This window comes from Schistocerca serialis, chromosome 1, assembly GCF_023864345.2.
Source record: "Schistocerca serialis cubense isolate TAMUIC-IGC-003099 chromosome 1, iqSchSeri2.2, whole genome shotgun sequence".
Taxonomy (NCBI): Eukaryota; Metazoa; Arthropoda; class Insecta; order Orthoptera; family Acrididae; genus Schistocerca; species Schistocerca serialis.
The window spans coordinates 173,149,291-173,171,354 of NC_064638.1; the positions used below are offsets into that span (position 1 = coordinate 173,149,291).

The 22,064-nt window shown below is 45.6% G+C and overlaps 2 protein-coding genes across 5 annotated transcripts in view; one reads left to right on the forward strand and one right to left on the reverse strand.

Moving 5' to 3' along the window:
• LOC126464854 (uncharacterized protein K02A2.6-like) overlaps positions 1-22,064 on the reverse strand; it is a 394,353-nt gene that overhangs the window by 302,687 nt on the left and 69,602 nt on the right. Inside the window, exon 2 of one of the 4 annotated variants that reach the window (XM_050096266.1) lies at positions 2,107-2,382. The exons of the other annotated variants lie outside the window; for them this stretch is intronic. The gene's annotated coding sequence lies outside the window, so the exon portion shown is untranslated. Of the gene's footprint in view, positions 1-2,106; positions 2,383-22,064 lie in introns of those variants that run through there. 4 annotated transcript variants of the gene reach the window in all.
• The window catches only part of LOC126464895 (putative ammonium transporter 1), a 394,112-nt gene that overhangs the window by 95,047 nt on the left and 277,001 nt on the right, over positions 1-22,064 (forward strand). The window lies entirely within an intron of this gene.

Genomic DNA, 22,064 nt, shown 5'->3' on the forward strand with positions numbered 1-22,064 from the left:
AAAACCATTTGAAACACACACTCCACGGGTGACGAGACACGAAATGAGGAACATCAGCCTCCTTAAAATAGCCACTGTGGAACCAAGTTCAGGACCATCTCCGGCAGCTACCCATGCCACAGTAAGTTTCAACAATCTTCTTAGTTAAACACAGAATAACTTGTAGCTTGCAAATTACGAGCTGGGAAGCTGTTCAGCGTGAGACGACGAACCCACCACAATTTTGCACGTCAAGGCGCCCAATGATCGGCCCCGTACATCCAACGCGACAAAAGACAAGGACGGCGAAGCACGGCGAGGCCCATGCACCACGGCTAGGGACGCCGGCTTGTTTTGAAGACAAGTTGGCTCGTTGAACGCCGACCGGAGACTCAGGCGACTCACCCGTCACCCGATAACCCAGAAAACCGCCGGGCGGAGCAGTCAAAGATAGCACGACAGCCGAATATCGATATCAGCGATGCAAGTAGGCCGACCAGGGTGGCCGAACGGTTCCAAGCGCTTTAGTCCGGAACCGCGCGGCTGCTGCGGTCGCAGGTTCGAATCATGCCTCGGGCATGGATGTGTGTGACGTCCTTAGGTTAGTCGGGTTTAAGTAGTTCTAAGTTCTAGGGGACTGATGGCCTCAGATGTTAAGTCCCATAGTGCTCGGAGCCATTTTTTGATGCGTGTAGAACATCCTAGCGCCAGCCGCCACGGCTCAAATGGGTTCTTACACGCCATCATCCAGGCGAACGGCTGCACAATACATGCACCACGCCACAGATACAGGCCGGTGAGAGCAGAATTATGTTACTGGTTACACTGAGCTGGGCTTCCATGGGAGCTGCGGTGGTAACCGAAGGCATCATGATGGCAGTGAAATAAGTGAACATTACTGCGGACCACCCGTATCGCTTCATGCCTGAAATCTCCTCCTATAGTGATGATATCTTCCAGCAGGATAACCGTCCGTGTTGCAAGGTCTGAACCGTGCTACAGTGGTTTGAGGGGCGCGATACTGAACCCACGTTTGTCTTTTGGCCAGCAAATTTGCCTGATCTGTACCCACTGGAACACATACCGGTTGGCCGGCCTTGTGGCCGAGCGGTTCTAGGAGCTTCAGTCTGGATGCGCGCTGCTGCTACGGTCGCAGGTTCGAATCCTGATTCGGGCATGGATGTGTGTGTGTCCTTAGGTTAGTTAGGTTTAAGTAGTTCTAAGTCTAGAGGACTGACGACCTCAGATGTTAAGTCCCATAGTGCTTCCAGCCATTTGAACCATTTGAAGATACCGGGTGTTGCCTGCGTGCCTGTAAACCACCATACCTAATTTGTGGGAACTGCTTGACCTGTGCGTGGACTTCTGGTGCCACGTACTTCTGGAATACTGTCAAGGACTTGTAGAATCCATGCCAAGCAGAATCTATCTCTGTTGTACTGTGTCTGACAAGTGGAACAACACGCTATTAAATAGGTGGTCATAATGTTTTGGCTCATCCGTGTATCTTCAAATGCTTATACATTACACTACAGAACCGTCTTACTCGCTGTATCTTGCATCGCTTGCTGTGCTAGAACAGAATTACGGCGTTATTTGTCACAGAAGCAACTAAAACACAAATTCGTAGAGCACCACGCATATTTAATAATGACAGCTACTGCTGTGCAGGCACATGGAATTTTCAGAAGTGATATCGGAAAATACAATTCGGTTAGATTAAAGAAGATTGTTCTTTTTTCGCTCTACTCCGAAGCGAACCACATGTATTTGATCGTTCCTGTGAAAGCAGGTGTAGTAAACTGATGCAGAATTAAAGAATGTATTTTTATGGAATTTGCTCTGTTAGTTCAAAAATGGTTCAAATGGCTCTGAGCACTATGGGACTTAACATCTATGGTCATCAGTCCCCTAGAACTTAGAACTACTTAAACCTAACTAACCTAATGTTGTGGCGTAACAAGCTAGTTACGCCACACTGAGAAGGGAGCCGAAAGACACGCGTACACACACGCCGACTGGCGTCAAGTCTGGAACAGGATACGTTATGACTGCTATAAAGAAAATACGTAGCTTTGGAATATACTTAACTTTTAATCACTCCTTGTGATACATCTCTCTTGACTATACAAATGAGACTCGTAAGATACATGCACTGTTACAATTGGCGCCTTGCTAGGTCGTAGCCATGGACTTAGCAGAAGGCTATTCTAACTGTCTCTCGGCAAATGAGAGGAAAGGCTTCGTCCGTATAGTCGCTAGCAATGTCGTCCGTACAACTGGGGCGAGAGCTATCCCGTATCTCGAGACCTGCCTTGTGGTGGCGCTCGGTCTGCGATCACACAGTGGCGACCCGCGGGTCCGACATGTACTAAATGGACCGCGGCCGATTTAAGCTACCACCTAGCAAGTGTGGTGTCTGGCGGTGACACCACACCTAAGGACAACACACAACACCCAGTCATCACGAGGCAGAGAAAATCCCTTACCCTGCCAGGAATCGAACCCGGGCACGGGAAGCGAGAACGCTACCTCACGCTCTGTTAGTCTTTAGCAAGCCGGCTGCATTCTGAATTTTGTTCGTGAAAGTCTTAAGCTGCCTGTGAAAACAAACATCTCATTATTGGAAGAGTGGAGTACATTTCGGTGGGATTTTTTATTACGATGCAGGTGCATGCTTCTCTTTCATCTGCAAAGATTTGATCATAATATATGTGATCGATCTGTCCTCCCCAAGGATGAATGACGTAAAGAAATTTTTATTGTCCCAGGTACGGAAGAATGATAGATTTTAAAAAGTCTTCGTGAAGCAATTACGTGTATTTGTACATGTCAAAATTACATTTTTTTTTAAATTTATGATTCTAGTCGTCAAATGTGTTTTCAACAGTCCAACCAAATTCCCGAACTGGTTCTTGCATTCATAAGAAAACATAAGGAAATGTCTTCCTGACGCTGTTAGAGTATTTTGTGCTGTGAAGAAATGACATATTTTTCCGCAAGTGGTCTCTCGTACGTCCATTGACACTGGCAGACGGTTTGAACGATATTAAATAATCAAGGTCAAAATTAGCGATGTGTACTTTCCTCTGTATGTGGAATCCTTCCACAGCTGCTAGTACTTCATCCACCATTAGGAACTCTTTGGAGCAGTCGAATTTTTTGAAATTTTAAGTGCGAACCATAAATGGAACGCATGAAATTACTAGGGCGAAAATGACTATTTTTTGAATAATTTTGCATGACGTGTACTATTTAATGATATTCTGTACGACGAAACTGCAAAAAAGGTATACGGGCAGGGTTTGAACGTGTACAGCCAGCGGGGTAGTCGTGAATCTCAGCCCCTGCAATACGCTCGCTCTGTCGAAAAGTTTCGTCGACATTACAACTATACGAGGTACGCATAAGACCTCAACGCCGATTTTCTCGGAAACTTGGTTCTGTCGCAAAAAGCGCTAGCCAGGTACTCAGGACAGTTCCCTCTACAACATACCTAACATTCATAGAAATCAGTGGTTAGTAGGTCTGATGGTCCCCCTGCCAGAGTAGCATGTACAGCGAACACCCTCAGTTACCCGCTGGACATGGTCCATCCAGTTTCTTCCTTCGCATGAAGTTTATAGCCCCGTACAGCTCACTCAACTACCAGGTTGGTCACGTGTCATAACACATGTCCTGTCATCCTGTCCCTTCTTTTCGTCGATGTTCTCCACATATCTCTCTCCTCACCGATTGTGTCGAGACCTCTTCATTTCTTACGAATCCACTTAAGTTTCGACATTCTTCTTTAGCGTCACATCTCAGATGCTTCGATTCTTGTCTTTTCCAGGCCACCCATAATCTATGATTCACTTTCATACATTCTGTGCTGCAAATGTACGATATCAAATTAAGACCTATGTTTGATAATATTCATTTGGCTGAGAATGTCCTCTTAGCCTGTGCTAGTATGCTTTTTTATGTCCTCCTTGTTTCGCCCATCACGTGTTATTTTGCTTCGACGGTAGCGGAGTTCCTTCACTCATCTCCCCTGAGGTCCCCAATTTTGGTGTTTATTGCAAATCTCATCTCTGCTATTCCTCTTTAATTTCATCTTTCTTTGGTTTACTCTCAGTTGGTAGTGTGTGCTAATCACACAGTTTATTCCATTCAACATGCCCTGAAAGTCATTCTCACTTTCAGTGAGGATAACAATGTCATGTGCGACAATAATTAATTTTTTTAAAAATCCATTGATTTTAAAGCCATTTGTGAGCTCTAAAGTGGACACTCATAAGTCGTTCTCTGACATCAACAAATTGAGCTATACTGTAAGACAATGATGGTTGATACAGCGTACTCTTGATGCCAACGAAACGTCCTACCATGTTATATCGATAGGAATATATTTGAATTTGCATTTTTAGTATTACGATTATATTCACATCGTTATTTCGCGCTGATCATGAATCTAAGATCTGTGCTTCTGCTTCTTGAATTATATGTAGATCAGTTGATTACGAAAGTAATTGATATGACGCCTTTGGCGCTTTTCGGATTAAAATTTTTTGTCTCTTCTCTTTAAACTCCAACTCAGAGAAATGCCACCTCATTAGGGATTCAGAGTGACAGCCTTGAAATGAGGAGTTTCCGTGTGGAGACTGAAATGAGTGGAGAGAAGCCAGTAGAAAGTTGATCTTATGATCGCCGCTTGAGGCGTTGTGGTTGACGCAATCAGACTGAAAATGCTCGTTTTCAGTTCTCATCTGGCAGGAAATTTCAACGCAGCGAATAACACGCTAGTGTTTCCAATTTTCACATTTACTGACGTCTACATTATTTACAGCAATCACTATCACATCCACGTCAACATTAATATAACAACTATAAAATGCGCCGAGGAGGAATATTTTTATTGTGCCACGAAATAGTGTTTCTTTCTCGTTCCATTCGCGGCTTGAGCGTGGGGAGAATGCTCTGCATCATTCTTTTGATACAACCACAGAAAGAGATTTTACTAGTCGCCATCCTCAACTTCACTACTGGCCGTTAAAACTGCTAAACCACGAAGATGACGTGCTACAGACGCGAAATTTAACCGACAGGAAGAAGATGCTGTGATATGCAAATGATTAGCTTTTCAGAGCATTCACACAAGGTTGGCGCCGCTGGCGACACCTACAACGTGCTGACATAAGGAAATTTTCCAATCGATTTCTCATACACAAACAGCAGTTGACCGGCGTTGCCTGGTGAAACGTTGTTGTGATGCCTCGCGTAAGGAGGAGAAATGCGTACCATCACATTTCCGACTTTGATAAAGGTCGGATTGTAGCATATCGCGATTGCGGTTTATCGTATCGCGACACTGCTGCTCGCGTAGGTCGAGATCCAATGACTGTCAGCAGAATATGGAATCGGTGGGTTCAGGAGGGTAATACGGAACGCCTTGCTGGATCCCAACGGCCTCGTATCACTAGCAGTCGAGATGACAGGCATTTTATCCGCTTGGCTGTAACGGATCGTGCAGACACTTTTCGATCTCTGAATCAACAGATGGGGACGTTTGCAAGACAACAACCATCTGCACGAACAGTTCGACGACATTTGCAGCAGCATGGACTATCAGCTCGGGGACCATGGCTGCGGTTACCCTTGACGCTGCATCACAGACAGGAGCGCCTGCGATGGTGTACTCAACGACAAACTTGGGTGAGCGAATTTTTTCGGATGAATCCAGGTTCTGTTTACAGCACCATGATGGTCGCATCCATATTTGGCGACATCGCGGTGAACGCACATTGGAAGCGTTTATTCGTCATCGCCATACTGGCGTACCACCCGGCGTGATGGTATGGGGTGCCACTGGTTACACGTTTCGGTCACCTCTTGTTCGCATTGACGGCACTTTGAACAGTGGACGCTACATTTCAGATGTGTTAAGACCCGTGGCTCTATCCTTCATTCGATACCTGCGAAACCCTACAATTTGAGCAGGATAATGCACGACCGCATGTTGCAGGTCCTGTACGGGCCTTTCTGGATACAGAAAATGTTCAACTGCTGCCCTGGCCAGCACATTCTCCAGATCTCTCACCAATTGAACACGTCTGGTCAATGGTGGACGAGCAACTGGCTCGTCACAATACGCCAGTCACTACTCTTGATGAACTGCGGTATCGTGTTGAAGCTGCATGGGCAGCTGTACCTGTACACGCCATCCAAGCTCTAACTCAATGCCCAGGCGTATCAAGGCCGTTATTACGGGCAGAGGTGGTTGTTCTGGTTACTGATTTCTCAGTATCTATGCACCCAAATTGCGTGAAAATGTAATCACATGTCAGTTCTAGTATAATATATTTGTCCAATGAATATCCGTTTATCATCTGCAGTTCTTCTTGGTGTAGCAAATTTAATTGCCAGTAGTGTATTTACAGTGCGCTGAGGGAGACACTACGAGAGGAGAACGAATCAACAATGAAACACTGATGGTTAGTGAAAAAAACACACACGTTTGTTGATGAATACTGTGCTTTGAACAAATCCGCTCAGACAGAAGATCCTGAAGGTCAACTACTATGCCAGAAGCTAAGGCTGGATAGTAAACAGTTCTTGTCCTACTACAATGTTCACCGAAGACGGGCTGGTGTGGACTCGCTAGAAGCAGAAGATGCTGGGCGCAGTACACAAGTAGGAAGCGGTGTTCCCAGTGGTCGAGCTGACTCGGAGCTGCCCGCTCTGCGGTGGCGCCTTCGCATATCATTCTCTGGTGGCGCCACCGCTGCGACTTCTTGGTACGGCAATCTCTGGCCTGTACGCCGTCTCTGGAGTGGGCTGCTGACTTATCATCGCCTTTGGTGTTACCTGGTGGTGCATGCTGTGCTTACGACACCACAGAATGATTGTTTAGACGCCTCTGTTTGCGCTGTTACTTGCCTCATTTTTTTCTTCACCATCTCTGCGGGACAGAAACGTACGTGGCTGGAGAATACGCACAGTTTCCTTTGTGGAAGTCTGTTCTTCGAATAATGTAAGCTGGTTTTCATAATGTCGCAAAAGAGAGGGCATAGGCAACAACTTAAACTAAAATTTATCCATATTGTATACAACTGCATGAGATCCGCGAGAGTCTTACGATTTTTATAAACGACACACTTCTCAGCTTCACTCTCGTTTTATTATCACTATCTAATTTGACAAGATGCGTTCCGGCAGCAAGATGCCGTCATCAGGTACACATCTAGTAATTATACATTTTTCTCCTAGGTGCACTTGCCATAGGTGCGATATTCGTGTTGGTGGGTGTGCCTGTGAGGATTGTTCGAAATATTTCTCGCTATGTAAATACATAAAACTCCAAGCAGTTATTCATTATTCGATGAACCGGTTTTCGGACCTTTTCAGATTCATCTTAACATGGTTTTCTGGAAGTTACATCACTATTTCTAGCATAACGCTGGGTGCTGGCTTACGACATTATGGGCGGCTTTTTCTGTTAGTGTCCATCTGTCTGCTTTCATTTTGATAGCCAGTTAGTTCATCATTTCACGCATTTTCACACAGTCTGTACGCATTTACACTGTGATAGCGAAACTTTGGCAGTATCCATATTGAATGCTGGAAAAGTTTCTACAACACCATATTCATAGCATCGGCCGTTTAATGAATAGAATGTGTCTGTAAAACAAATGGATCAATGTAAAATAATTGTCGTCTATGGTAACTATGTAGTAATGAAGCTGTATGCTGAATATCACAAAATTTAGTGCCACATTGGCACACTCATCTAGGCTGAACATCCTGCCTAACGACGCCGTTGCCAAGGAGACGTCGTAGTAAGATGGCCAGCAAGTATCGAAGACGTGAATCATGGGCGCCATGTGTTACCATAACGATTGAGGTCGATTGCAGCTCTCAAAGATAATCAGGATGGTGCATAAAACTCCGTTTCTAAAGACTTCGTAGTCAATCAGGATGGTGTCTTGAAGTTTCGCTAGTACAATTTTTACGATGAGCAGTCCGCAGGAAGCTAGTTACGTGTATATTCGTAATACAGACCTGTTTTACAGGGGAACATTAATACCTGAAAGCCAAAACTAGTATTTGTGGCGAAATTACGTCAAAGTATAAAGACTTATTATAAAATAGCGTCTAATATAATAAAACGGGAATGCAAGTTATTTTGTTTCGTACAGCACTATTTTTTCACAAAAAAGCAATATGCTTGGAAACCCATAGACTGTATTGGTTGAGAAATTACGTCAGCATATAAAATCTGGTGATAAAAGAGCTTATTGTCGAATAATAAAATAGGAAAAAATCCAAAAGTAGTCACTCGTGTCAACATTTTGATAAAAAGTCCACGACAACATAATTATATGTACCTGTGAGTTACAATATGTGATGAAAAGTATCCGGACACCTCCAAAAACATACGTTTTTCGTATTAGGTGCATTGTGCTGCCACCTACTGCCGGATACTCCATATCAGTGACCTCAGCAGTCATTAGACATCGTGAGAGAGCAGAATGGGGCGCTCCGCGGAACTCACGGACTTCGAACGTGGTCGGGTGATTGAGTCAGTTGTGTCATACGTCTGTACGCGAGATTCCACAGTCCTAAACATACCTAGGTCCATTGTTTCCTATATGATAGTGAAGTGGAAACGTGAAGGGACACGTACAGCATAAAAGGCCGACCTCGTTTGTTGACTGACAGAGACCGCCGACAGTTGAAGAGGGTCCTAATGTTTGATAGGCAGACCATCACACAGGAATTCCAAACTGCAGCGGGACCTACTGCAAGTTCAAAAATGGCTCTAAGCACTATGGGACTTAACATCTGAGGTCATCAGTTTCCTAGACTTAGAACTACTTAAACCTAAGGACATCACACACATCCATGCCAGAGGCAGGATTCGAACCTGCGGCCGTAGCAGCAGTGCAGTTCCAGACTGAAGGGCATAGAACCGCTCGGCCACAGCGGCTGGCCTACTGCAAGTATTATGAAAGTTAGGTTGGAGGTGAGAAAACGTGGATTTCATGGTCGAGCGGGTGCTCATAAGCCGCACATCACGCCGGTAAATGTCAAACGTCGCCTCGCTTGGTGTAAGAAACGTAAACATTGGACAAAAAAAAATGGCTCTGAGCACTATGGGACTTAACTACTGTGGTCATCAGTCCCCTAGAACTTAGAACTACTTAAACCTGACTAACCTAAGGACATCACACACATCCATGCCCGAGGCAGGATTCGAACCTGCGACCGTAGCAGTCGCGCGGTGCCGGACTGCGCGCCTAGAACCGCTAGACCACCGCGGCCGGCAAACATTGGACAATTGAACAGTGGAAAAACGTTGCGTGCAGTGACGAATCACGGTACACAATGTGGCGATCCGATGGCATGATGTGGGTATGGCGAATGCCCAGTGAACGTCATCCGCCAGCGTGTGTAGTGCCAACAGTAAAATTCGGAGGCGATGGTGTTATGGTGTGGTCATGTTTTTCATGGAGGGGGCTTGCACCCCTTGTTTTGCGTGGCACTATCGCAACACAAGCCTACATTGATGTTCGAAGCACCTTCTTGCTTCCCACTGTTGAAGAGCAATTCGGGTATGGCGACTGCATCTTTCAACACGATCTAGCACCTGTTCATAATGCACGGCCTGTGATGGAATGGTTACACGACAATAACATCCCTGTAATGGACTGGTCTGCACAGAGTCCTGACCTGAATCGTACCGAACACCTTTGGGATGTTTTGGGACGCCGACTTCGTCAGGCCTCACCGACCGACATCGATACCTCTCCTCAGTGCAGCACTCCGTAAATACTGGACTGCCATTCTCCAAGAAACCTTCCAGCAACTGATTGAACGTATGCCTGCGTGTGTGGAAGCTGTCATCAAGGCTAAGAGTGGACCAACACCATTTTGAATTCCAGCATTACCGATGGAGGGCGCCACGAACTTTTAAGTCATTTTCAGCCAGGTGTCCGGATACTTTTGATCACATAGTGTATCAATTTTAGTTTACAAAACGGAAATTCCAGTGGAATAAACATAAAATAGAAAAGCAGCTGTCTGTTTAAATGACATCTGCATATGATTCGAAGAAAGCTTTTTCTCGAAAATCCGTTACTTGCCCGCGAAAGGGAAAGGTCCAGAATCGGCGCCCCGGTCCGGCACACAGTTTTAATCCGCCTAGAAGTTGCAGAGTTACAGGATATCGGAAAGACGTAAAATTTGTCTTTCTTCTCCGTCAACTTTAATTGCTTTCCCAGATTTCGCTTTGGTTTTCTTTAATCCTTAGTATTAGGCGAAATATTTATGGTAAGGAGTTCCTTTTCTTTCGTTTGAGTCTTATCTTGCATTTACTCACATTTGAAGAGAGCTGCCACTCATTACAGCAAGTGGAAAATTTGTCCAAGTCTTACTGCGTTTCTGTACGATCGTGCAGCAGCGATATTTTTCTATAGACAAAAATATCATTACAGAATTAACTTATTCCTCTGCTGCTCCTATCTGATACAAAGTTTATGTAAATTGTGGACACCAGAGGTCCCACCACGCCTTCTTGGGGCACAGCCGATGTTGCTTGGTTTCTGTCCGAACATCCGCCGTTCAGTAGCTCAGGGGCAGACCACAGACCGCCCCGGCGCCTCCCGTCTCCATTCCCTGCTGCCTGTTCTGCCGTAACAGGCCGTCAGGACCAGAACTGCGGCGCTGTGTCAATGAGGGCGACCGCGATCACTTGACTCCCGTGACGTCATCGCTTCGCCTCCTGCGGTCTCCCGAGGCGAGCCCCCGAGCCTTGCGTTCGCAGCACCGGCCAACCGAGACCTCACTGATCCTCTGGCTTACAGGTCTGTAAGATGACGTTAACAGAAAGTGTAAAGTGGCAAACTAGCTGTCGGAGAAATGCAGAGCTGCATAAGTATGCACTACTATGACACAAAAAATAGATGCGGCATTTAACAAATATGAAGAAACCTTTGGAGAAGTCAGAAGCTGCAGTATTAACGTCAAGAAGGCGCATCATAATCCGGTATTAAGCAAAGAACAGAAATTTGAATAGCGGCAGGAATCTTGAAATTGCTCATGGACACTGCCGAGTACAGCCGCCCAAGAGCCGTGTCTAAGCTGCAGACATATCAGTCCCTCCAGTCCCTACGTGAGGATCCTGGTATTGTGATCTTGTCGGCGGATAGAGGAAACGCAACTATTATTTCTTAAAAGACATCATAGTCGCCGTTGACTGTATAAAATATTTATTGTTGCTATTGCAATATCGTCCTTATGGCCATTTTCAAGTAACACTGCAAAGTCACCCAAACACAAAAATACAAAAGTGAAACACAGGGTGTATATACGTAATTAAATAAAGAAAGTAGCTCAATCATAAAAATTGGAGATAAATGCACATTACTTACATTCTGTCAGAATATAAAACTCCCTTTTGACTGTGAGAGTCCCACAAGATCCGATGAGTAAGACACATATTACATCGTAATATCTTGTTAAATATATACTGAATTGTCTATGTTACCATCGTTCTAATAATCTATCACACATACAAGTTCAGGTACACTGACAACTTGTAGAGCTACGCCAGTTGGCGCGAAAATACATTTACTAAAGATATTGCCTGTGCACGGAGCAAAGACAGTGCACACCAAGGATGCAACTAAGAAGCTTTATATCGTAAAGTCGTTTCATCTGTCGACATCATACAGCTTACTAAATAGTGCTATGATTGTAATGGGCAGTAGGATAGGATCGGAATATTTATTTGTAACATAATAGAGGATAATACATGTGTTATCTGTTAATAAGTTCTCACATTGAATTAAGTGATCGTAAATGAGATGAAGACAGAGCTCTGGTATATATAATACTTTGTATGCATATACATTTTACGAATATAAATGGCATAAAACGTTCGCCAGCAAACGCTCCGATAATCCCCTCCCAATTGCGCGTGGCGGAGTTGCCATTGGGCACCATCGCCAGATCCCCGTTCGGCTCCAACCTCTCCTTCCCGACCCCACCGAACACCTGATCCTTAGTCTCTTCTTCCCCAGCCTTACCGTTACCTGCGCCACCATCTATGTCCGCCCCAACGCCCCTATTCCCTTCGACTTTCTCTCCCACGTCGACCGTACCTTCTCCTCCTACGTGATCGTCGCCGACCTCAACATCCATAGTCGTTCCGCTGCCCAGTTACGGCGGTGGCATCGGTTCCTCTCCTCCCTTCAAGGCGACCTCATTCCCATCCCCCAGCACACCCGTCCCGAATCCGACTCCACTCCCGATGTTATCCTCTCCTCCCCCAACCTCCTTGGCCGCATAACGGTGGATGTCCTGGAGCCTATTGGTAGCGACCATCTCCCTGTCCTCCTCACCATTTCAGACGGTCGTCACCCCCGCCACGACCCCCGTCATGACCCTCCCCCTAAGTACGTCCATGACTATTCCCGTGTCAACTGGAATGCCTACCGGGATACCCTCTCCGCCCGGGTCGCTAGCCACCCTTTCACCTACCTCCACCCCGATGATGTCACCCATGCCGCCTCCTTTCTCCAGCAGACCTTGTCTGAGGCCGTGGAGGCCCACGTCCCTACTGTCGCCATCCACCCCCACCGTCCTACCTTACCCCCACAGGCCGTCCTCCTCCTCCGTGAATCCCGCCGTCTCTACCGTGCCTTCCTCCGCACGCGTGACCCGGACACACTACGACGCCACCGGCAACTCCAGCGACACATTCGTAATTTGCTCGCGGCTAAGAAACGCCGGGACTGGCGACAGACATGCACCCGTTTAACTGCTACCCTACCTATCAACTCATCCAAGTTCTGGTCAGCCTTCCGTTGCCTTACCGGAACTAAACCCTCCCCCTACTATCCTCTTCTCCATGATGATCACCCTTTTCCTGACACCCTTAGCAAGGCCAATCACTTTGCCTCCTACCTCTCAGATGTATTTTCCATCCCCGATGATCCCCGGTTCAATTACTCCCTCTTCCCGGATATCCGCGATCGAACTGACACCTCTGTCCCTCCCCTCGCTCCTGGTTTTCAGTACTTGGACACCATTGCACACACGGAACTCAATGCCGCTATCACTACACAGGATCTCATTGCTACACTCCGCACAAAACGCAACACCGCTCCTGGTCACGATCGTGTCACCTACCGTCACCTTCGTGAAGCTCCTGTCTCTTTCCTCTCCACCCTGGCCAGGCTCTACAATGTAGTCCTGTCCACCGGTTACTACCCTGACCTGTGGAAAACCTCCCATATCCTCATGTTCCTTAAACCCGGCAAACCGCCGTCCGCCATCTCCTCCTACCGTCCTATCAGCCTTACCTCGGTCTTCAGCAAGGTCCTGGAATCTATCCTCACCCGACGCATCCACCAGCATCTCCGCCAGCACCGCCTCCTTCCCGTTACCCAGTGTGGCTTTCGGCCGTCCTTCTCTTCCGACGACCTTCTCCTTCACCTCACTCATCTCCTTTCCGAACAGCTTAATTCCCGTCGCTCCGCAATCTTCCTCTCCCTGGACCTCGAACGTGCCTATGACCGCGTATGGCATTCCGGTCTCCTCTTCAAGCTCCAAACCTTCGCCCTTCCCATTAACTACGTCCGTCTGATCGGCTCCTTTCTCTCCCACCGTCCTTCCTATGTCACCATCCATAACACAGATTCCTACACCTTTTTCCCCTCCGCCGGTGTGCCCCAAGGCTCCGTCCTCTCCCCCCTTCTGTACCTTTTGTACACGGCGGACATGCCGCTGCCGTCACCCCCCAGTTTGCCGATGACACTGCCTTCCTTGCCCTTGCCCCCACCCTGCAGCGCTCCCAACACCTTGTCCAATCCCATCTTGACCGGTTCACCGCTTGGTGCAACCAGTGGTTGCTCAAGGTCAATCCCTCCAAAACCCAGGCGATCATTGTAGGCAAATCCACCCCTTCCTTTCGCCTCCTTAATTTCTACATCACCATCTATGGCCGTCCTGTCGCCCTCACTCCCACTCTTAAGTACCTTGGCGTCACCCTTGACCGTCGCCTCTCCTGGACTCCCCACCTCCGGACAATCCAAGCCAAGGCACGCTCCCGACTCAGTCTCCTCAAGCACCTCTCCGGCCATGTGTGGGGTCTGGACCCCTCCACCATCCTCCACACCCATAAATCCCTCATCTGCCCTATCCTTTGTTATGCCTATCCGACTTGGCTCTCTGCCCCCCCCTACCTTTCATAAATCCCACCAAATCCTTGAACGCCATGCTCTCCGCCTCGCCTATCGCATCCGTCTCCCCTCCCCCACGCGGATCCTGTATGATCTCATCCCCTTCCCCCACCTCCTCCTCTTCCTTGAAAGGATACGGATCTTGTACACCTCCCGCAAACTCGATCCTCCTCATCCGCTTGTCTCACCCATCCTCTCCCACCCCTGCCCACTGCCGCGCCTGTATTCCCACGTCCCACCCGGTCTCCATCTCTCCACCCTCCACACCCTCTCCCAAGGTGGCTTCCGCCAGCTCCCCCTCCCTGATGATGTCCTCCTCCCCTCCATCTACCCCTCCTATCAACTTTGATCCTCCCCCCTCTTCCTGTGTCCTTTCCTTTAGGCACCCTCCCTCCTTTCTCTTTCCTTTTCCCCAATCCCCTCCCTCCTTCCCTCTTCCCCCGGGCTTCCCCACCACCTTCCTCCCTTCCCCCTATCTCCCCTGCCCGTGGCATCTGCTCTCCCCTCTCCCTCGCCCACCCCCCCCCCCCCCTCCTCCTCTCTTGGCAGGTCCCCGGACTCGTACACGGTTAGTGAACATTAGCGCGCCGGATATCAACGCCTCGTGTTCTGTGTGTGCCGTCGTTTTGTGCTTAAGTGCTTCAGTGTTATTCGTTTTGTGCACCTACGTTCACGTGTGCCAATTTTCGTCTCTGTCTGTGTCCAAGTGTATGCACAATTTTATCTTGGACTCTACGTCCGTGAACGTACCTTGTATTTTAAAACGTGTTTGTCTCCGTTTATATGTCCACCCTGTTTATTCTCGAAATGTCTTCATTTGTCTATTTGTATTTCTCTGCGGCGCAAGAGCGGCGTAGTGTGCTGCTGCAGGCCTGCCTGTAATACAGGTTTCAAAATGACAATAAAGGAAAAAAAAAAATCGCCAGCAAATTCTGACAAAACATCACAATGCCTCTGCACAAATACTTGCTTAATTACGTATATACACCCTGTGCTTCACTTTTGTATTTTTGTGTTTAGGTGACTTTGCAGTGTTACTTGAAAATGGCCATAAGGCCGAAATTGCGATAGTAACAATAAATATTTTATACAGTCAACGGCGACTATGATGTTGTTGTTGTGGTCTTCAGTCCTGAGACTGGTTTGGTGCAGCTCTCCATGCTACTCTATCCTGTGCAAGCTTCTTCAGCTCCCAGTACCTACTGCAGCCTACATCCTTCTGAATCTGTTTAGTGTATTCATCTCTTGGTCTCCCTTCACGATTTTTACTCTCCACGCTGCCCTCCAATACTAAATTGGTGATCCCTCGATGTCTCAGAACATGTCCTACCAACCGATCCCCTCTTCTAGTCAAGTTGTGCCACAAGCTCCTCTTCTCCCCAATTCCATTCAATACCTCCTCATTAGTTATGTGATCAACCCATCTAATCTTCAGCATTCTTCTGTAGCACCACATTTCGAAAGCTTCTATTCTCTTCTTGTCTAAGCTATTTATCGTCCATGTTTCACTTCCATACATGGCTACACTCCATACAAATACTTTCAGAAACGACTTCCTGACATTTAAATCTATACTCGATGTTAACAAATTTTTCTTCTTCAGAAACGCTTTCCTTGCCATTGCCAGTCTACATTTTATATCCTCTCTACTTCGACGATCATCAGTTATAATGTTCCGCAAATAGCAAAACTCCTTTACTACTTTAAGTGTCTCATTTCCTAATCTAATTCCTTCAGCATCACCCGACTTAATTCGAGTACATTCCATTATCCTCGATTTGCGTTTGTTGATGTTCATCTTATACGCTACTTTCAAGACACTGTCCATTCCGTTCAAATGCTCTTCCAAGTCCTTTGCTGTCTCTGACTGAATTACAATGTCATCGGCGAACCTCAAAGTTTTTATTTCTTCTCCATGGATTTTAATACCTACTCCGAACTTTTCTTTTGTTTCCTTTATTGCTTGCTCAATATACAGATTGAATAACATTGGGGAGGGACTACAACCCTGTCTCTCACCCTTCCCAACCACTGCTTCCCTTTCATGCCCCTCGACTCTTATAACTGCCGTCTGGTTTCTGTACAAATTGTAAATAGCCTTTCGCTCTCTGTATTTTACCCCTGCAACCTTCAGTATTTGAAAGAGAATATTCCAATCAACATTGTCAAAAGCTTGCTCTAAGTCTACAAACGCTAGAAACGTAGGTTTGCCTTTCCTTAATCTTTCTTCTAAGATAAGTCGTAAGGTCAGTATTGCCTTACGTGTTCCAATATTTCTACGAAATCCAAACTGATCTTCCCCGAGATCGGCTTATATCAGTTTTTCCATTCGTCTGTAAAGAATTCGTGTTAGTATTTTGCAGCTGTGACTTACTAAACTGATACTTCGGTAATTTTCCCATCTGTCAACACCTGCTTTCTTTGGGATTGGGATTATTATATTCTTCTTGAAGTCTGAGGGTATTTCATCTGTCTCCTACAGCTTGCTCACCAGATGGTAGAGTTTTGTCAGGACTGGCTCTCCCAAGGTTGGCAGTAGTTCTAATGGAATGTTGTCTTCCCCGGGGGCCTTGTTTCGACTACTCAGGTCTTTCAGTGCTCTGTCAAACTCTTCACACAATATCATATCTCCCATTTCATCTTCATCTACATCCTCTTCCATTTCCATAATATTGTCCTCAAGTACATCGCCCTTGTATAGGCCCTCTATATACTCCTTCCACCTTTCCGCTTTCCCTTCTTTGCTTACAACTGGGTTTCCATCAAAGCTCTTGATATTCATGCAAGTGGTTTTCCTTTCTCCAAAGGTCTCTTTAATTAGCCATTTTGCACTTCCTGTCGATCTCATTTTTGAGACGTTTGCATTCCTTTTTGCCTGCTTCATTTACTGCATTTTTATATTTTCTCCTTTCATTAATTAAATTCAATATTTCTTCTGTTACCCAAGGGTTTCTACTAGCCCTCGTCTTTTTACCTATTTGATCCTCTGCTGCCTTCACTATTTCATCCCTCAAAGCTACCCATTCTTCTTCTACCGTATTTCTTTCACCCATTCCTGTCAATTGTTCCCTTATGATCTCCCTGAAACTCTGTACAATCTCTGGTTCTTTCAGTTTATCCAGGTGCCATCTCCTTAAATTCCCACCTTTTTGCAGTTTCTTCAGTTTTAATCTACAGTTCATAACCAATAGATTGTGGTCAGAGTCCACATCTGCCCGTGGAAATGTCTTACAATTTAAAACCTGGTTCCTAAATCTCTGTCTTACCATTATATAATCTATCTGGCACCTTTTAGAATCTCCAGGGTCCTTCCATGTATACAACCTTCTTTCATGATTCTTAAACCAAGTGTTAGCTATGATTAAGTTATGCTCTGTGCAAAATTTTACCAGGCGGCTTCCTCTTTTATTACTTAGCCCCAATCCATATTCACCTACTATGTTTCCTTCTCTCCCTTTTCCTACTCTCGAATTCCAGTCACCCATGACTATTAAATTTTCGTCTCCCTTCACTACCTGAATAATTTCTTTTATTTCATCATACATTTCTTCAATTTCTTCGTCATCTGCAGAGCTAGTTGGCATATAAACTTGTACTACTGTAGTAGGCGTGGGCTTCGTGTCTATCTTGGCCACAATAATGCGTTCACTATGCTGTTTGTACTAGCTTACCCGTACACCTATTTTTTATTCATTATTAAACCTACTCCTGCATTACCCCTATTTGATTTTGTATTTATAACCCTGCATTCACCTGACCAGAAGCCTTGTTCCTCCTGCCACCGAACTTCACTAATTCCCACTATATCTAACTTTAACCTATCCATTTCCCTTTTTAAATTTTCTAACTTACCTGCCCGATTAAGGAATCTGACATTCCACGCTCCGATCCGTAGAACACCAGTTTTCTTTCTCCTGATAACAACGTCCTCTTGAGTAGTCGCCGCCCGGAGATCCGAATGGGGGACTATTTTACCTCCGGAATATTTTACCTAAGAGGACGCCATCATCATTTAATCATACAGTAAAGCTGCATGCCCTCGGGAAAAATTACGGCTGTAGTTTCCCCTTGCTTTCAGCCGTTCGCAGTACCAGAACAGCAAGGCCATTTTGGTTAGTGTTACAAGGCCAGATCAGTCCATCATCCAGACTGTTGCCCCTGCAACTACTGAAAAGGCTGCTGCCCCTCTTCAGGAACCACACGTTTGTCTGGCCTCTCAACAGATACCCCTCCGTTGTGGTTGCACCTACGGTACGGCTATCTGTATCGTTGAGGCACGCAAGCCTCCCCACCAACGGCAAGGTCCATGGTTCATTGGGGGGGGGGGGGGGGGACGACGACTATGATGTCTTAAGAAATATTATATGACTATGAATCCCAGCCATGAGAAGTTAAGCAACTATTATTCTCTCCAGACCGATGAACTTGAGATGAATTAGCTATTGCACAGCAGCACATTTGAGCCCTTTAGTAAGAAGACTTCGATCGTCGGCTCAAGAACTCTTGACCATCAAATATACTCGTGAGTTTCGATGCTGTCTCACTTTCCGCACAAGTGCCACTGCAAGAATCACTGTTGGTCGTTGATGATAAACTACAAGGGGAACTTGCAGATTTTTTGAAGCACATGCTCGGCTCGGTCTATTTTTTATTCAGTGACAATACTCTGAACAGACTGACGGTGTCGCAAGGAGCAGTTCCTTGTCACTTATTGTGTCTAATCTTCTCATGGTAGATTTCGAGGAGAGAGCATTTCAGTCAGCAAAGTTAAAACATTCGTGCTTTTGGCGAGATATGGATGACCCTTATCTGGCTGCACGGCTTTGCATCGCTGAATGTATTGCTACAACCTCTAAATTCTTTTAATTCTAACATCACGTTTAAAATGGAGATGAAAAAAAAAAACGGAAAAAGGTGAACTACCGTTCCTGGGAGTGCTGGTGCGGAAAAAAGAGAATGGCATCGTGGGTCTGGATGTGTACCGTAAACCAAAACATACAGACGTATTCTTACAGACCACCATCTGTCACTATCATTCACAACAATGGGGCGTGCATAGGACGTTGATTCACAGATCGGTTTCAGATAGACTATCCGGGTTATGTTACCTCCGTATCATATTCCTGCAAAATGGATATTCCGAAGTTTCGCCGTGCCTTTCCTCCAGGCCTGTTAGACAAAGTGAAGAACTAGAAGGAAGTGAAGAACAGAGAGGAAATGTCTTAGTACACATCAGCGGAGTTTATTCGAAAACAGAAAGATTACTGAAGAAACGTAAAGCTAAATGCGTCTTTCGACCGTCGAGGACACTCACAACTCTTCTAGGCTCCGCGATGGACAATCTTGATTTGAGAATGTTCGGTGTCTATAAGGTTCCTTGTTGCCGCGGGGAACCATTCCTTGGACAAACTTGTCGCACCGTCAAAGACAAGACATCTCAGAAGCGGCACAGGTCCATTCTAAAGACGTGATGCGGCAGCTGTTTTGTTTTTTCGTGACGTCGATCAAGCGCGCGGAATAATGCGCTGTGGCACTCGTTACAGTATTTTGCGGTATCTGGTTTCAGGAACGACGGACAACGCAGACAAAGCACATGTATCATTGTGGGACAGAGAAAAAAAAAGCAAAGAAGGAACAAGAAGAAGAGAGCGCACAGGTCAGCGAGTGCGAGATTGCCGCCATTTATATCGCCGTTCTGACGTCAGCGTCTTGCAGTAGGAAGCTTTTTCCGAGTTGGCATGGTTGCCGAGTTTTGACCAAACGCTCACAAAGAACGGCTAGCTATCCGTAAATCCTGCACTGGCAGTGGAGCATTCGAAAGGTATTGCTGCGAGCTGAATACATCTCACTTGATAACGAGCTATGTACTGGGGTGATAAGAATTAACGTCTCCGTTATTGTGTTTGTACACAATGTGGAGCGAATCAGAAATTAGAGGTTAAGTTACTGAGCTGCCAACAAGACTTGATTATGCCATTGTTTGTATCTCCGAGCGTTATTAACGTAGAGAAGAAATACCATGACTCTGGAAAGGAAATTTGTGGTAAGATCTTATGGGACTAAACTGCAGAGGTCATCGGACCCTAAGTCTACACACTACTTTATTTAACTTAAACTAACTTACACTATGGACAACACACGCACACCCGTGCCAGAGAGAGGATTCGAACCCCCGACGTGGAGAGCCGCACGGACTGTGACAAGGCGCCTGACACCGTGCGGCTACCATGACTTTCTTTAGATAGTTATGGAAAATGCAAGATACCATTCAAAAGAAGTGATAAATAAAAACATTGTACAGATCAAATATATGAAGTTTACGCAGGAACTTCTTGCGGATCAGTCCTGTTTCCACAAAGGAGTAACAGACAGAAAGTCATATTATTACATTTCGCCGGCCGAAGTGGCCGTGCGGTTAAAGGCGCTGCAGTCTGGAACCGCAAGACCGCTACGGTCGCAAGTTCGAATCCTGCCTCGGGCATGGATGTTTGTGATGTCCTTAGGTTAGTTAGGTTTAACTAGTTCTAAGTTCTAGGGGACTAATGACCTCAGCAGTTGAGTCCCATAGTGCTCAGAGCCATTTGAACCATTTTTATTACACTTCAATTTAAAAAAAAAAAATGCATTCACGCGTCAGGGCTCTACCATCATACCAAAGTTTGACCGCCGTACACACCCGTAAATGAGAAATATTGAAATCCCGCTCCCATTGTTGATACACAATTGAGACTATTAAAGCACAACAAGACATCAATTCTTGACGGTATTCATATTAGATTTTACACTAAATACACCGCAGAAAGAATCCTTTCCCTACTTTTATATTCACAAGTCTCTATTCCAAGTAGTCAATCACGATGGTACTCAGCGAGTTCCAAAAGGCTGTCATTATTTTTTTTCCAACAGAACAGTTTTTGCTTTCTTCCTTCGGTATCTTAAATTTGAATAGAGTGGTATCAGTTAGACAAAATGTTCAAATGTTTGTGAAATCTTATGGGACTTAACTGCTAAGGTCATCAGTCCCTAAGCTTATACACCACTTAACCTAAATTATCCTATGGACAAACACACACACCCATGCCCGACGGATGACTCGAACCTCCGCCGTGACCAGCCTCACAGTCCATGACAGCAGCGCCTTAGACTGCGCGGCTATCAGTTAGACTACTCGTTATACAGAAACATGTTGAAAAAGTTGGAAGAACGGGAAAAGTGGAAAAATGTGGAAAATGAAGAAAGTAAAATGAGGTAGCCTACAGGTAACCGAATAATGAATTAAGAAGAGGAACTGAGGAGGCAAGAGAAAGATGGATGAAAGAGAAATTAAAGGAAATAGAGAAAATAGAGAGAGAGGAAAAGTATGAAATGATTTACAGATTTTCTAGTGAGGTAGTTTTTGAAAATTAAAGAAAAAAAGGCTAACGTGGTAATAGAAAGAGTGGACAGCACATTAGGCAAAGAACCATAGGAGGTTTTGAACAGATAGCAAGAATATATACATGTCTGTATAACATGGGTCAAATACCAAGTGAAATCAAGATTGAAGAGAAGAGGAAATTATGCCGGAAGATGCAAACGGGTTCAGCATCTTGGAAGGTGAAGTAGAAGGCATCGAAGAAGATGAAGAATCGGAATGCTTCTAGAAACGATAACTTGCCAGGGGAAGTCTTGAAGAGTTTGGGAATCAGGGGAAGAAAGGAAACAGTCTGCCTCTGTAATGAGATATAAAACAAATGGATATTACATCATGACATTTTTTGCAACGGTAACGATATCAATTAAGAAAAAGAGAAATTCCAAAAAATGTGGAGAGCACAGGACTGTCAGTCTAATACGAGTATCTCCTGCAGCTAAAATATT